Source organism: Tachypleus tridentatus, chromosome 7 (assembly GCF_004210375.1).
Source record: "Tachypleus tridentatus isolate NWPU-2018 chromosome 7, ASM421037v1, whole genome shotgun sequence".
NCBI lineage: Eukaryota > Metazoa > Arthropoda > Merostomata > Xiphosura > Limulidae > Tachypleus > Tachypleus tridentatus.
The window spans coordinates 170,595,841-170,608,789 of record NC_134831.1 but is presented as its reverse complement, the minus strand read 5'-3'; the positions used below and the strand labels follow the sequence as shown (position 1 = coordinate 170,608,789).

Sequence of the window (12,949 nt, the reverse complement as noted above, 5' to 3'; positions counted from 1 at the left end):
ACCACTAAACCATCTGTGTACCAACAAGGTTTAGCTAAGTGAATATTCAAATAGCAGCACACTTTTGGTAACTTCACCAGTTAGATATCTAAAACTTAGTTCTTTTAAATACACTTGATATGGCACACAAACAAAAAACTGAACCTTAAACTAGATAAGAACTAACCAATGGGAAAAGGATAACAATTGAAGTGTTTTGTAAACAACTTGCACTATCTTTGATATCAACCAGACAACGACAAAGAATGAAAGTTGCAAATCAGTAAAAGTTCTATAAGGTAATGCAACCAATATCATAAGTTGTAAATCAGTTAAAATTCTATAAGGTAATGACACCCAATATCATAAGTTGTAAATCAGTTAAAGTTCTGTAAGGTAATAACAGCCAATATCTTAACTTGTAAATTAGTTAAAAGTTCTGTAAGGTAATGACAGCCAATGCCTTGTTGTAAATTGGTAAAAAGTTCTGTAAGGTAATAACAGCCAATATCACAAGTTGTATATCAGTTAGAAGTTCTGTAAGGTAATTACACCCAAAATCATAAGTTGTAAATCACTTAAAAGTTCTGTAAGGAAATGAAAGCCAATATCATAAGTTGTAAATCAGTAAAAAGTTCTGTAAGGTAATGACAAGCAATATCATAAGTTGTAAACCAGGGTAAAAGTTCTGTAAGTTAATGACAGCCAGTATCGTAAGTTGTAAATTATGTAAGAATTCTGTAACGTATTGACAGCCAATATCATAAGTTGTAAATCTGTAAAGAATTATGTAACGTAATGAAAGCCATTATCATAAGTTGTAAATCAGTAAAATGTTCTGTAAGGTATTGACAGCCAATGTCATAAGTTATAAATCTGTAAAAACGTTTCTACCTCAATGACAGCTAATATCATAAGTTGTAAATCAGTTAAAATTTCTGTGAGATAATGACAACCAATATTATAAGTTGTAAATCAGTAAATAGATTTGTAAGGTATTGACAGCCATTATCATAAGTTGTAAATAAATAAAAAGTTCTGTAATGTAATGACATCCAATATCACAGGTTGTAAATCTGTAAAAAGTTCCATAAGGTAATGACAGCCATTACCATAAGTTGTAAATCAATAATATGTTCTGTATGGTAATGACAGCCAATTTCATAAGTTGTAAATCAGTTAAAAGTTCTGTAAGTTAATGGCAACCAATATCATAAGTTGTAAATCTCTTAAGCATTATGTAACATAATAGCAGACAATGTCATAAGTTGTAAATTAGTTTAAAGATCTGTAAGGTAATGACATTGAATATTATAAGTTGTAAATCAGTAAATAGTTTTGTAAGATAATGACAGCCATTATCATAAGTTGTAAATCAATAAAAAGTTCTGTATGGTATTGACACCCAATATCATAAGTTTCAAATTTGGAGAGAGTTATGTAAGGTAATGACAGCCAATATCATAAGTTACAAATCTTTAAAAAGTTTTATAACTTAATGACAGCCAATATTATAAGTTGTAAATCAGTAAAAAGTTCTCTAAGGTAAAGACAGCCATTATCATAAGTTGTAAAGCAGTTAAAAGTTCTTTAAGGTAATTACAGCCAATATCATAAGTTGTAAATCAGTAGAAAGTTCTGTAATGTAATGACAGCCAATATCATAAGTTGTAAACCTGTGAAAAGTTCTCTCAGGTAATGACAACCAACATCATAAGTTGTAAATGATGCAAAGAGTTCTGTAAGGTATTGACAGCCAATATCATAAGTTGTAAATCAGTAAAAAGTTCTGTATGGTTATGACAGCCAGTATCATAAATTGTAAATTATGTAAAGAGTTCTTAAAGGGAATTACAGCCAATATCATTAGTTGAAAATCAGTAAAAAGATCTGTAAAGTTATGATAGCCAATAAAAGTTGTAAATCCGTAAAAATTATGTAAGATAATGACAACCAATATCATAAGTTGTAAACCTCTGAAAAGTTCTGCACAGTAATGACAACCAATATCATAAGTTGTAAATTATGTAAAGAGTTCTGTAAGGTATTGACAGCCAATATCATAAGTTGTAAATTAGGTAAAAGTTCTGAAAGGTTTTGTCAGCTAATATCATAAGTTGTAAATCTGTTAAGAATTATGTAACGTAATGACAGAAAATGTCATAAGTTGTAAATTAGTTAAAAGTTCTGTAAGATAATGACATCGAATATTATAAGTTGTAAATCTGTAAATAGATTTATAGGGTAATGACAGCCATTATCATAAGTTGTAAATCAGTAAAAAGATCTGTAAGGTTATGACATCGAATATTATAAGTTGTAAATCAGTAAATAGTTCTGTAAGGTAATGACAGCCATTATTATAAGTTGAAAATCAATAAAAATGTTTGTATGTTAATGGTAGTCAATGTCATAAATTGTAAATTATGTAGAGTTCTGTAAGGTATTGACAGCCAACATCATAAATTGTAAATTATGTAAAGAGTTTTGAAAGGTATTCACAGCCAATATCTTAAGTTGTAAATCTGTAAAAAGTTCTGTTAGGTAATGACAGCCAATAGAATAAGTTTTAAGTCAGATAAAAATATCTATAAGTTAATGACAACCAATAACTTAAGTTCTAAATTATGTAAAGAGTTCTGTAAGATAATGACAGACAATATCATAGGTTGTAAATCAGTTAAAACTTCTCTAAAGTAATGACAGCCAATATCATAAATTGTAAATTATGTAAAGAGTTTTGAAAGGTATTCACAGCCAATATCTTAAGTTGTAAATCTGTAAATAGTTCTGTTAAGTAATGACAACCAATATCTTAAGTTGTAAATAAGTTAAAAGTTCTGTAAGGGAATTACAGCCAATATCATCAGTTGAAAATCAGTAAAAAGTTCTGTAATGTAATGACAGCCAATATAATTAGTTGTAAATCAGTTAAAAGTTCCATAAGGTAATGACATCGAATATTATAAGTTGTAAATCAGTGAATAGTTCTGTAAGTTAATGACAGCCATTATCATAAGTTGAAAATCAATAAAAATTTCTTTGGGTATCGAATGGTAATATTCTCATTAGGAAATCAGAAACTACTCAGCCCATTGTTTTATGCTGCTTAATCTTGATCTTAATAATTTATAAATACTGCAATGGCTGATGATTTTGATGATATTGTTGGTGTTACACTAACTTTGTCTTCTCTTTCTGATTTACCAAATGTTTTTTCTGTTGGTCATTTAAATTTAATACATGTTAACATTCGAAGTCTTACTCAAAATGTTGACCAATTTCTTGTTTTTTTACAATCAAGCGTTGTTAAATTTCATATAATAGCTTTTTCTGAAACTTGGTTTGTTGAGGATGGATTTGTTTCCTTTTAGATTCCAGGTTACTCCTTTTATTCTTCATCTTCTGGTCTAAATAAGGCTAGTGGAGTGGCAGTTTTTGTTAAATTTGAGATACTGACTATGATAAAAGAAGTACAGTACATTAAGTCTGATGCTTTAATTTTATTTTGTATGATTCAAAATAAGAAATTTAATCTCTTTGTTGTTTATCGATCTCCTAGATTGCCTGTATTGAAATTTATTGATGAGCTTTCATTAGAATTGAATATGTACAAATATGATATTAATATACTGGTTGGTGATTTTAATATAGATGTTTTGGCATTTGATGATGTTTGTTATAAGAATGCATATTTTAAGTTTTTGTCTGAGAACAATCTTCGTATAATTATTTCTTCTCCTACACGGATAACCAATGTTACTAATTCTTGTATTGATCATTTTTTAATTAGTGGAAATACTGTTAAAAATTGTTATTCTTATATTGTTGAGAGTTTTTTGACCGATCATTTTCCAATTGTTTTATGTATAGACATTTTATCGGATCTAGAACATGTTTCAAATGTTCAAAAGATTAAGTTTAATGATTTGAGTTCTTGTTTGAATTTTTCAGATTGGTCCTGTGTTATGAATTGTTCTGATGTTAATGTTGCTTATGATAATTTTGCTGAAGTGTTAACTGATTGTATTCAAAGTTGTACTACTACTGTTTCTGTGTCACAAAAGTTTAGAAAAATTAAGCCATGGATTACCAGTGAATTGGTTTTGTTAATGATTAAAAGAGATAAGTTAAAAAGGAAAGTACATCAATTTCCTGATGATATTTATCTAAAGATTAGATTTAAGTGTTTAAGGAATTATGTTGTTAGCTTGACCCGTAAGACTAAATGGACTTATTATCATAACCTGTTTAAGAATGCTAAAACTATTAAACAGAATTGGAATATTGTTAACTCTATTATTGATGTTAAAAAAAATAATAAGAAATTTTGTAATTTTGGTACTACTAATTTATCTGATTTGAATTATTTTTTTGTTAATGTTGCTAAATCTACTTGCTCCAATCCTAAATTTTGTTCTCAGGGCATGCCTCCTGCTCCTTCTTCTTCTTGTTACCTATATCCTGTTACTGTATCTGAAACTATGAATAATATTTTCTCCTTATCAAATTCAGCTTCTAATGGTGTAGATGGTGTTTCGGTTAAGATTTTGAAAGCTAATGCTAATCTTTTGCACCAATTTTGACTTTTTTAATTAATTTATCTTTCACTCAAGGGAAGTTTCCTAATGCTTTCAAGTTATCATTGGTCATTCCTATTTATAAATCTGGTAATATTTTTGATTTTACGAATTATAGACCTATTTCCTTATTAATACATTTCTCTAAACTATTTGAAAATCTATGAAGATTAGAATTTTATCATTTCTTGATAGACATTCAGTTTTGTCTCCTTCTCAATTTGGCTTTCGGCCTGGGCTTGGAACGGAGGTTGCTGTTGCTAAACTTGTGGGAAGTATTACAGAAGCTTTGGATTCTGATCTTCATCAATTGCTGTTTTTTCTTGATTTAGCCAAAGCTTTTGATTCTGTTAATCATAAAATTTTGTTAAATAAATTATCTTATTATGGTTTTAGAGGCATTGTTTTGATTGGTTTTCTTACTTTCACAATAGAAAGCAATCGGTTTGTATCCATAATAATTATAGTGATTGGCTTACAATTAATGTTGGAGTACCACAAGGTTCTGTTCTGGGCCCTTTATTATTTCTCATTTATATAAATGATATTCTTTACCAACAGTTTTTTGGAGATATCCAAGCCTATGCTGATGATATTGCTGTTGTTTATAGTAAGCCAAATCTAATTAATGAAGCCATTATTTCTAGTGATCTTAATAAAATTAAAATTGGCTTTTCTGTAATGGCTTATCCTTAAATATATCTAAATCTTTTCTTCTTCAGTTTAACCTTTATGGTGTCATTCCAGCTTTTCCTTCTATTTTTTATCATTCCAGTGATTGTTATACTTACCCTAATTGTAAGTGTCCTAAATTGACTCAAGTTTCCTCTGTTAAATATTTAGGAATTATTTTAGATCGAAAATTAAATTGGCAATTTCATATTAATTCTTTAGTTAATAAATTAAAATATAGCTCTATGCTAATTTTTGAACTTAGTCATTGTGCTCCTTATCATATTTTGTTAAGTGTATATTATGCTCTCTTTCAATCTTTCTTACAATATTGTATTTCAATTTGGGGTGGCACATATAAGACTTTTTTAATTCCTATTCACAAGTTGCAAAAAAGTGTTTTCTATCTTATTTTTACCCATAGGCTTGATACCGATTTCAGTAAATTTAACTCCCCTCTTTCATATGGTAAACTTTATTTATATTTTTTAGCTTTATCTACAATGCATGTTTCTTTTAATAGGCCTTTTAAAGTCACTTCATATTTTACACGACTTCAATCTTTTTTTCCAATTAATGTACCCACACCACGTAAAACAGTTACACTTCATCAATATCTTTATTTGGCACCTCGTATCCATAATTTTATTCCTTATAGTATAAGATCTTCTATTAATCGTGTTAATCAAAAGAACTACTTAAAACAATGGATCTTAAATACTGATGATAATATTCAGGGAATTTTATTTTGATTTTACTTTATTATGTGTTTAACCATCACAGGACGAGTTAACTCTTTTTTGATGGTTTTATATTGTTATTTGATTTTTTGTGTCTAATTTATTGCTTAATAAATATTATTATTATTATTATTATTATTATTAATGACAGCCAATATCACAAGTTGTAAATTATGTAGCGTTCTGTAAGGTATCAACAACCAATATCATAAGTTGTAAATCTGTAAAGAGTTCTCTAAGGAAATGGCAGCCAATATCTTAAGTTGTAAATCTGTGAATAGCTCTGTAAGGGAATGAAAGCCAATATCATCAGTTGAAAATCAGTAAAAAGATCTGTAAGGTAAAGATAGCCAATATAAGTTGTAAATTATGTAAAGAGTTCTGAAAGGTTTTGACAGCTACTATTAAAAGTTGTAAGTCTCTAAAGAATTATATAATGTAATGACAGACAATGTCATAAGTTATAAATTAGTTAAATGTTCTGTAAGGTAATGACATTGAATATTATAAGTTATAAATCACTAAATAGTTTTGTAAGGTAATGACAGCGGATATCTTAAGTTGTAAATTATGTAAAGTGTTATGTAAGGTAATGACTGCCAACATCATAAGTTACAAATCTGTAAAACCTTTTGTAACTTAATGACAGCCAATATAATAATTTGTAAATCAGGTAAAACTTTTGTTACGTAATGACAGCCAATATAATAAGTTGTAAATTATGTAAATAGTTCTGTTAGGTATTTACGGCCAATATCTTAAGTTTTAAATCAGTTAAAAGTTCTGTAAGGTATTTACGGCCAATATCTTAAGTTTTAAATCAGTTAAAAGTTCTGTAAGGTAAAGACAGCCATTATCATAAGTTGTAAATCAGTAAAAAGTTCTGTAACGTAATGACAGCCAATATCATAAGTTGTAAACCTGTGAAAAGTTCTCTAAGGTAATGACAACCAACATCATAAGTTGTAAATGATGCAAAGAGTTCTGTAAAGTATTGACAGCCAATATCATAAGTTGTAAATCAGTAAAAAGTTCTGTACGGTTATGACAGCCAGTATCATAAATTGTAAATTATGTAAAGAGTTCTTAAAGGGAATTACAGCCAATATCATTAGTTGAAAATCAGTAAAAAGATCTGTAAAATTATGATAGCCAATAAAAGTTGTAAATCCGTAAAGAATTATGTAAGATAATGACAACCAATATCATAAGTAGTAAACCCGTGAAAAGTTCTGCACGGTAATGACAACAAATATCATAAGTTGTAAATTATGTAAAGAATTCTGTAAGGTATTGACATCCAATATCGTAAGTTGTAAATCTCTTAAGAATTATGTAACGTAATGACAGAAAATGTCATAAGTTGTAAATTAGTTAAAAGTTCTGTAAAATAATGACATTGAATATTATAAGTTGTAAATCTGTAAATAGATTTATAGGGTAATGACAGCCATTATCATAAGTTGTAAATCAATAAAAAGTTCTGTATGGTAATGACAGCGGATATCATAAGTTTTTAAATCAGGTAAAAGTTCTATAAGTTAATGACTGCCAATATCATAAGTTATAAATATGTAGAAAGTTTTCTAAGGAAATGGCAGCCAATATCTTAAGTTGTAAATCTGTAAATAGTTCTGTTAGGTAATGACAGCCAATATCATCAGTTGAAAATCAGTAAAAAGTTCTGTTTGGGAATGACAGCCAATATCATAAGTTATAAATCAGTTAAAAGTTCTGTCAGTTTATGACAGCCAGTATAATAAGTTGTAAATCAGTTAAAAGTTTTGTAAGGTAATAACAGCCAATATCTTAATTTGTAAATAATGTAAAGAGTTCTGTAAGATATTGGCAGCAATTATCATTAGTTGTCAATGAGTTAAAAGTTCTATAAGGTTATGACAGCCATTATCATAAGTTGTAAATCAGTAAAAAGATCTGTAAGGTTATGACATCGAATATTATAAGTTGTAAATCAGTAAATAGTTCTGTACGGTAATGACAGCCATTATCATAAGTTGAAAATCAATAAAAATGTTTGTATGTTAATGGTAATCAATGTCATAAATTGTAAATTATGTAGAGTTCTGTAAGGTATTGACAGCCAACATCATATGTTGTAAATCTGTAAAGAGTTCTCTAAGGAAATAGCAGCCAATATCTTAAGTTGTAAATCTGTAAAAACTTTTGTAACTTAATGACAGCCAATATAATAATTTGTAAATCGGGTAAAACTTTTGTTACGTAATGACAGCCAATATAATAAGTTGTAAATTATGTAAATAGTTCTGTTAGGTATTTACAGCCAATATCTTAAGTTTCAAATCAGTTAAAAGTTCTGTTTGGGAATGACAGCCATTATCATAAGTTGTAAATCAGTAAAAAGTTCTGTAACGTAATGACAGCCAATATCATAAGTTGTAAACCTGTGAAAAGTTCTCTAAGGTAATGACAACCAACATCATAAGTTGTAAATCAGTAAAAAGTTCTGTAACGTAATGACAGCCAATATCATAAGTTGTAAACCTGTGCAAAGTTCTGCACGGTAATGACAACAAATATCATAAGTTGTAAATTATGTAAAGAATTCTGTAAGGTATTGACAGCCAATATCATAAGTTGTAAATATGTTAAGAATTATGTAACGTAATGACAGAAAATGTCATAAGTTGTAAATTAGTTAAAAGTTCTGTAAGATAATGACATTGAATATTATAAGTTGTAAATCTGTAAATAGATTTATAGGGTAATGACAGCCATTATCATAAGTTGTTAATCAATAAAAAGTTCTGTATGGTAATAACAGCCAATATCATAAGTTTTTAAATCAGGTAAAAGTTCTATAAGTTAATGAATGCCAATATCATGAGTTATAAATATGTAAAAAGTTTTCTAAGGAAATGGCAGCCAATATCTTAAGTTGTAAATGTGTAAATAGTTCTGTTAGGTAATTACAGCCAATATCTTAAGTTTTAAATCAGTTAAAAGTTCTGTTAGGGAATGACAGCCAATATCATCAGTTGAAAATCAGTAAAAAGTTCTGTTTGGGAATGACAGCCAATATCATAAGTTGTAAATCAGATAAAAGTTCTGTAGGGTAATGACAGCCAATATCTTAATTTGTAAATTATGTTAAGAGTTCTGTACTGTATTGAAATCCAATATCATAAGTTGTAAATCTGTAAAACGTTCTGTTGTGTAATGACAACTGATAACTGAGCTTTTCTAATTAGTTTTTTTATTTACAGGCCATTTACTATTTCTCACTAATACTAACTTTCTGTTACTTGGAGCACAAAATGAAGTTTGTTCAATTTTCTTGTAATATTAAAGTTTATACTGAAGTAGATTTTTGTTTACTTGCCTTGATTGTATAGTGTTGAGTAGATATGTTAGATAGTGAAGTTGTAGTTATTGTTAGGTTTTATTATGTTTAACATTTTGGAAGATGTGAAGTAGAATATCACTTTTTGGTCAGGTCACTGTTAAGTGAAATACTTATTTTTACTGTCATAAAAAGGAACTTTAATTAAATTATAAATTGAGCCTTTGTGGCTTAATGATTGTAGTGACAATTATTTTTATTATACCTAATTTCTTAGAAATATTCTAATTAATTTCAAGTTACTTTGATTAATTTGTGTACTGTATGGAATTTTATGGACTTGCATTTGTTTGCCTTGTTGATATGAATTCGTATTGTTCTGTGTATTAAAATAGCAGTAGATTGCTGCTGACCATTTGCCTTCACATGGTCAGTGGTACAGCATTAGGGATTGCACCAAAATACTTGGACCACACACTGACTAACATAATTGGAAGTAGGGGAACCAGTGTTGTTTCCAGTTGTAAAAACTGTTCTAACATCTAACTACAACCTAGTTAGAAATTGCAGTCAAATTCTGCATACATTAAGTACATCACTGGATAGATCTGACTTGAGTTACGATGAGTACCTTTTCAAATATTTTAAATCCATTAATGATTACGTAGCTGTACTTCTCCATTTGGATTACACTATTATCATTTTTTTTTACAACTGCATTTCTCATCTGATGACATTATAGTGTATGTTATTAGTATGAATATTGTCCATTAAAACACGTTGTTATGCCATTAGACTACATGATTTCTTGCCTGATCTGCTGGTGTGAATAATGTTAATTATTAGAACTAGAGATAATGACTGTTAGTTATAGATGTTAAGATCAATATATTTTAAGTATGATAAAAACTGCTTATTTAATGAAAACTTTTAAAACATTTATTTGTATTACATGTATTCATCTGAAATTACTTTATTTTTTCTGTTCAGCCATCTTCAGGTTTATTACGTAGTAACTCGGTGTCATTACAAACTTCTCCTTATACGACACCCCAACCTTCTCTGTCCAGAGGACGAAGCTTTTCTTCTGACCACACAGCTTGGAAGAATGGTACAACTCCAGAATCAGGTAAAATGGTTTGTCAGAAATGTGAATCAAATCTGGCTTGTTGGAGCTGCTGTTTGGAAAAATTGGTTCATACGAACTGTCGGTACATAAATGAAATATATTTGAAAAGGCAGTTGTATGGGAAAACTGGTTCACAAATATTGTTGCTAGATACATAAAACTGATGTGTCAGAGCTGCTGTTGGGTAAAACTGGTTCATCTTTGGTTGATTTTAGATTGATGTTATCTAAAGTAGTACAGTTTTGTTTAATCAGTGTTACAAGAAAGATTAATAAGTCTCTGTTTGTATCCTAACAAACATTTCTGTAATTATTTATCCAGCATTATCAAACATTTCAAATTAAATAATTTCATTAGGTGTGTCCTAGAGAACATCCTTGTTATTAATTTCTCTGTTACATTAAAAAATTATGATGATTTGAGTTATCTAATAATTAATTAGTTGATTAATGCTAGACATATCATCACTTTTTTAAATAGAAGAATACAATCTTAAAATGGTTTAACAGTCTTTCATCTCCATCTAACAAACAGTTACTTTTCATCCCTGTTCTGATTTATACATTCAACTGCTATACAGATGTAGTAACTCTGGTTGTTTTATGAAGCTAAATTTCCTTTGTTGCATGTTTGTACATCTTTACGTGCTTACATATTTGTACACTAGACTGAAAGTGAAGAAGATTAAAAAAATTAGCACACTGACCTGAGAGAAGGGGAGTTTTGTAACACGAGTATAACTCTAAATTATAAATCAAGCAAAAATATTTAACATATAACCAATAAGAAAAGTGGAAAGTGAACACAGCACTTAACACGGTATTGCAATAAAGGAATTGAACATCAAAGTGCAATTTCAAATTATTTAAACTTTTTTCATTACCATAACAATTTGGTGGTAATCACTTGTTGGTTCTTAATAAATATTTGGCACAGTTGTCTTGTTCTCCAAGTCTCATAGATTATAATTAGAGCTAGGGTGTGATATTAGAAACATTTATGTATGTTCCATAGATCCAACTTAAGGGTTACAAATTTTATCTTTATTATTACAGGTGCAGGATCATCTGGGGTAAACAGTCTGTTCCACATGGCAGGTAGCCTTGGCAAGTTGTGGGCACTTTAGTCAATGTCATGACCGATGATGAGGAAGGAAGTGGTTCGAAGACATCAAACATTGACAAAAGCTTAACCTAGTTCTCTTGGTGATAGTATTTGACAGATGATGAGGAAAGAAGTGGTTTGGGATAATAGAAGATTGATGAAAGCTTAGCCTAATTCTGTTGGTGATGGTACTTGACTGATGATGGGAAAGGAAGTAGTCAGAAGACATCAGATATTGATGAAAGCTTAGCCTAGTTCTCTTGGTGATGGTACTTGACTGATGGTAAAGAAGGAAGTGGTTCAGAAGACATCAGACATTGATGAAAGCTTAGCCTAGTTCTCTTGGTGATAGTATTTGATAGATGATGAGGAAGGAAGTGGTTCAGAAGACATCAAACATTGACAAAAGCTAATCTAGTTCTCCTGTTGTTAGTATTTGACAGATGATGAGGAAGGAAGTGGTTTGGAAAACATCAAACATTGATTAAAGCTTAGCCTACTTCTCTTGGTGATGGTAATTGACTGATGATAGGGAAAGAAATGGTATTGGAGACATCAAACATTGACAAAAGCTAAGGATAGTTCTCTTCATCATGTTATTTGACTGATGATGAGGAAGGAGGTGGTTTTGGAGACAAAAAAACGTTGATGATAGTTTAGCATAGTTCTCTTGATAATGGTATTTGACTGATGATGTGGAAGGAAATGGTTGGTTCAGGAGTAATCAAACATTGATGAAAGCACAATTTTCTAAGTGATGTTATTTGGTTCAGCAAGTTGGAAGAAAATGCATACTTTGTACCATTGTAAGATTAAAGTAAGTAAGAAGTACGACTTACACATAAGCCAGATTTAAATGTTGGCATTGCACTTTGTTGAATCTCTCAAGTGTGCACCATAACCTCTGTTCAAGAGCAGTATATTGGTGATTTTCTCCTTCCTGTCCTTACCAGTGAAGTTGTTATACTGCCAGTTTCCTACAACGTGAATAAATGTGTTTGTGATTATCATGTTGCTTATTATAAATTTTTGTAAGGGGTAGTAATACCATTAAAATATCCTTCACAAACATTTGGGATTTCTCTAAAGGTTTTCATATTTCAAACTGTTTTTTCCAAACAATAGTTGGTGTTCAGTATATGATTTCTCCTGTAACTTTAACTGATAACTTGTGTATAAATTTAAAAGATTTCTACCAATCAAAACCATTGAATTAACTTTGATCATTTTTACGTTTTATTATGAAAGCTTTTTTCTTTTAATAATATTCTGCATAAATTGTTCCAAATTTAACTGTAATTTGATACATAAGTTATTTGTAACTTTTCTTCCATTGTAGACAATTTTCCCCAAAATTTTACAAAAAATTATTTTTTTTTTTTTATGAATATATTTCTTGGCATTATTAGGTTTCAACTGAAAG

At 29.3% G+C, this 12,949-nt stretch overlaps 1 long non-coding RNA gene across 1 annotated transcript; it reads left to right on the top strand.

Annotated features, from left to right (window-relative positions):
- Positions 1-6,214: 6,214 nt before the first annotated feature.
- LOC143257864 (uncharacterized) lies at positions 6,215-11,586 on the top strand. The gene is made up of 3 exons (XR_013032007.1): positions 6,215-6,256; positions 10,284-10,422; positions 11,478-11,586. It is a non-coding gene; the product is annotated as an uncharacterized LOC143257864 (long non-coding RNA).
- Positions 11,587-12,949: the final 1,363 nt, after the last annotated feature.